Source organism: Oncorhynchus gorbuscha, unplaced genomic scaffold, assembly GCF_021184085.1.
Source record: "Oncorhynchus gorbuscha isolate QuinsamMale2020 ecotype Even-year unplaced genomic scaffold, OgorEven_v1.0 Un_scaffold_7608, whole genome shotgun sequence".
NCBI lineage: Eukaryota > Metazoa > Chordata > Actinopteri > Salmoniformes > Salmonidae > Oncorhynchus > Oncorhynchus gorbuscha.
Window position 1 is genome coordinate 11,965 of NW_025750961.1, and position 5,048 is coordinate 17,012.

The 5,048-nt window shown below is 41.5% G+C and overlaps 1 pseudogene; it reads right to left on the bottom strand.

Annotated features, from left to right (window-relative positions):
• Positions 1 to 716: 716 nt before the first annotated feature.
• On the bottom strand, positions 717 to 3,781 carry LOC124029767 (annotated as a pseudogene).
• Between the last annotated feature and the right edge of the window lie 1,267 nt (positions 3,782 to 5,048).

The window sequence follows — 5,048 nt, forward strand, 5'->3', positions numbered from 1 at the left end:
CAGTAGGACTGTTGCAGATAGACAATGACAAGAACTGACACGATTCCCTTTTCTTAATGATACATTTTACACAATCTATATATATCTAAACATTTGTTTGAGTTGCACAGCCCTTGTCCCACACTCTCTGGTTCAATCATACAGTGAGCTGATAGGGAACAAAGGTTCATGTGTGTCATTAATCATTCACACATCTCTATTGTTAGCATGTTGCTGTAGATTTTGGTTGTCAATCATTGCTATACGCTATGCAAGTATTTTGTAGGCAAATTGTTTTACATTTTTGCCTAAAATGACATACCCAAATCTAACTGCCTGTAGCTCAGGACCTGAAGCAAGGATATGCATATTTGAAAGGAAACACGTTGAAGTTTGTGGAAATGTGAAATTAATTTAGAGAATATAACACATTAGATCTGTTAAAAGATAATACAAAGAAAAAAATGAGTTTTCAATTATTATTTTTTGTCCCATCAACTTTGAAATGCAATAGAAAGGCCATCATATCACGTAGGAGTCCAGGAGCACTTTAGATTTTGGCCACTAGACAGCAGCAGTGTATGTGCAAAGTTTTATACTGATCCAATGAACCATTGCATTACTGTTCAAAATGTTGTGTCAAGTCTGCCCAAATGTGCCTAACTGGTTTATTGATACATTTTTAAGTACATAACTGTGCACTCAAACAATAGCATGGTATTATTTCACTGTAATAGCTACTGTAAATTGGACAGTGCAGTTAGATTAACAATAATTTAAGCTTTCAGCCCATATAAGATATGTCTATGTCCTGGGAAATGTTCTTATTACTTACAATGTCATGCTAATCACATTAGCGCACATTTACTCAACCATCCTGAGGGTGGGTCACCGATCCCATAGAGGTTAATGAAAAGCATCTAACAGAAGTAAATTCATCCACAAACACAAATATCAGTTTTTATATATCTTACATGACTGTGTTTTCATGAATTTGAGGATATAATCGTCAAGCCCATTCAAAAGCAGACAGAATGAAGTGTCTATGGATGCTTCCGAAATGGCACCCTATTCCCTATATAGTGCACTACTGGACATTTTGAATGCACCCTATGTCTGCATCTGAAAGATGGTACACTTCAATGGAGAAGGACCCCTGTCCTGTACACAAACTTTCTCTGATTACCTCTCCCTATTCTATGGGCTTGTAAGAAAAGGTCAACATCATAATGAAAGATCAGTTCTTGAGTTGAGTCCCCTTCCAACTCCAATCTTTTAAAAATACCTAAACCAGCAGTTCTCAATTCTCTCCTCAAAGAACCCCAGCTGTTCCAGAGCTACCACACCTGATTCAACAACACCTATGGAATTTTAACAGTATATGTCTAACCAGAATAAATATCTCTTTCTGGTTCTTCAAAGGGTTCTTTGTACAACCTTTGAGATTGAGAAAGGTTCTTAATTTAATATAACCATTCGCCATAAAGGTTCTATAAATAACCATTAAAAAGGGTTCTTTATAGCACCGAAAAGGGTTGCAATGATAGCGGAACCCTTTTTGGTGCTATGTAGAACTTTTTTTAAAGTTATTTTTAGAACCTTAGGAAAGGTTTCTTTATAGTACCATAATAGTTCCATTTATAACCTTGTGAACATGGTTCTTTATGGAACCTTCAAAAAAGGGTTCTATATAGTACCAAAATAGGATACACTATTGTTATGAGCCAAATAACTATTAATTGGCATTATATACTGTAGAACCATTTGTTTTTAGTGTGCAGTCCACATAGCACTTCAGCAGGTAATCAACTATCTGGCAGTTAGTGAGCCAACTAGCAGTACAACAAGAGAACATGTCTAACAACCAAGAAAGAAGTGGTCAACATGAATATAAGATCACAGTCCTTTGCAATTGGCAGAAAACAAAGTGCTGCTAGTGCCTTTGGCCCAACGGAATTAGACATTCATATTGTATTTGCATCAGGATCCAAAGTTTTGTCGTTTTTAATTTCTATGAAATCGATACGATCAATCATTAACTCAGCTTCCTACTGCACACTTTAATAGCTACAAGTGATAAACAGTGTGTCCTTGCCTGTAGAATCCTCATCTGCAATAAGAGTTCATTTACAGTGTTATAGGAATAACTAAATATCTTCCACGTGTCTGAGGCAAAAGACATCAACAAATGTCCTGCCAACGTTCTGCAAATGTTCTTCTTCCAAGCTCTCAGTCATTGATTTGAAAATAAACTCTTCATTCTCTAGAAATGAAATGGATCTTTTCAACCATATGTGGAGAATCAAGATGACCAACGTGCTGGAGTGTCTTATTCAGTAAACAGTATTTTCTCCGTGCAATATGATAGTGTGTCAGTCATTGACCGGTTCTGGAAAAGTTGGAGTGAAGGTTCCTGAGAATCTGGCCTATTCCTCATCCAATGTGAAGAAGACCACCTTTATCGAGTAGATCGTATCCAAAATATAGATCACCAGGTTGATCACGGTCATGAACGTCACCACAACCAGATTGTCCCAGGGACAGGGGAACACGGAACGGGCCGGGGTTGTTCTCGAAACTATACAGCGGCCAGATGACCGTGGCAGTCATGTACATCATGGTGGCCAGAATATTATAGACCGTGAGCAGTTTGTCAAACGAGAAGGGGAAGAGCGACAGCAGCTGACCGACGGTGAGGAAGATGATGACGAGTGCAAAGATGAAGCAGAGGGAATAAACCGCCACGCACCACTGCAGTCCCGGATGAAACAGAAACCTTGCCGGATCCAGCGACGTGAAGATAATACAGGCCAGCAGAGTCTCCAGGATCTTCAGGAGGCCCGGGACAGTGGACAGGAAGCCACTGATCTCACCACCGGGCCGGAGGCGGGCCAACACCACCTCGCCGGCGTACACTCCGAAACAGAGTAGGGAGCTGACGGTGGCGGCAATCTGGCGGTAGCAGGTGGGGCAGGTGAAGAAGGTGGGGTAGATGACGGAGGAGGTGAAACACATTAGTGCGGCCAGCACGGCGAAGGCCGTGGTGAAGTCATCCCAGGAGATGGGCACCTTGAGATGATGAGGAGGGGAGATGTGAGGAAAGGTTATGTCTAGGGCCAAAAGTTTTCATGAAAAATATGTTTTCCTGAAAAACGTGCAACTGCTACTACTGCTTTACAATAGAAATAGACATTAGAAATATATAAGACAGATACACATAAGCTACGATACACGTGAGCCACAAATTCCCCTCCCACCAATCTATTCCAACAAATCCAGACAGTAAACATCCCCCACCTTGGCGCTGAAGCTGGTGAACTCCATGATGAGGATGAAGAGGGAGAAGAAGCAGCAGAAGCACCAGGTGAACATGCACCAGTCCCAGTGTGTGGAGAGCACATGGCCTGCCGAGGCCACCAGACTGAAGGTGATACAGGTGAGGACCACCTCCAACATACGGATGATGCCCACCGGCAGGGTGAGAGACCTCAGGTCCAGGTTCACCATGATGAGATACTGTTGAAGGATCTATCTAGGGACTGGGTGACTGTTCACACACCAAGGGTTCCTTGACTTTTTGTTTTCCTCTCTCTTTCTTCTGGCTAATGTTCTTCTTTCTGTCTCTCTCCTTTGCTCTCTTTTACCAAATGCACATATTTCACATTTGAATGAATCACTGATTCAATTAACTGTGTTCATGTTGCCTCTTAAAGACTTACATTCTCCTCTTCATGGAAGCTCACCCAGTCATTTTCTGCTGTGTCACTTTCTTTTCTCCACTGTGTCACATTGACATCTCCACTCCTCCCTCTCCTACCGTCTTTGTCTCTCTGTGCATTCCCCTGCCGACTAAGGACCTTCCAGTAAAGCACTACAATTCCAAGGGAGGTAAGACCTTCTCTCATTCCTGCCTTATCCAAGTCTCCTTCCCCATGCTGTGGAGACCAGAGCATGCCTGTGTCGAGCCAAACTCCTCCTCTGTTTATGATGGTGTGTAGCCCATAGAAATAGAGTGAATAGAATGGGCCTCCTCATTCATGTCAATGATTGCGGCCATTGCGAGTGTACCCATAAGCTAGGTTGAAGATAACAGAGGTTAGGATAGCTTAATAATTAAATGCAAAAGCATTCTAAAATAAACAAATTCATTGCACCAGCGCCTGAATGAAAATGACTGGGGAGAAAATGGTAGCAGTACAGAAAGTTCACCATCAAAGGTGAATTTCAGACTATTACTCAGCAAACAAATAGATGAACTGTTTTACTGTCATTTTATTAATTTAAACGTTTTTAAAGTTGTCTACAGCCACTTTATAACATGATTTCCCGACCGCTGGTCATGTTTTCAATGCTAATCCTATAACCGAAAGGTTGGTAGATCAAATTCCCGAGGTGACAAGGTAAAAATCTGTCGTTCTGCCCCTGAACAAGGCAGTTAACCCACTCTTCCTAGGCCGTCATTGTGAATTTGTTCTTTAACTGACTTGCCTAGTTAAATAAAGGTTAAATAAAAAACATTTCAATGAACATTCTTGGAAATAATTACCTTGGAAATAATTACCTTGGAAATAATTACCTTGGAAATAATTGCATCACAATACCAGGCAGCCTTTGCGAGTGTACCCATGAGTTTAGAGGTTCCAAGCCCGTTCTGTTCATTCTATTTCTATGGTGTATCCTGCCCTCTTTTGGCTTAATTGCACGTTTTACGACCCAGACTCAAGGCACTCATTGGAAGCCGGTCCAGTCTTATCTGGCTCGCCCACGCCACACATGATGGACTCTGGTCTCTGTCAAAGGTAAACTTCAATACTGACCCAATCCCTGGGAGTGGGACCATATCAGACCTGGGTTCAAGTAAGATTTGAAATCTTTAAAATACTTTGAGCATTTGATTGAGTCTACTTGGAAAGACAGTGGGGTTTGCACCTTTGAGACTATTCTATTGGATCCATTGTGTCAGGTAAGCTCAATCAAGCACAACTACAGCATTTGAAAGATTTCTGATACTATTTGCACCCAGCTCTGGTCCAAGTGCACATCCCCCAACCAGGGAAACCCAGGCTTTT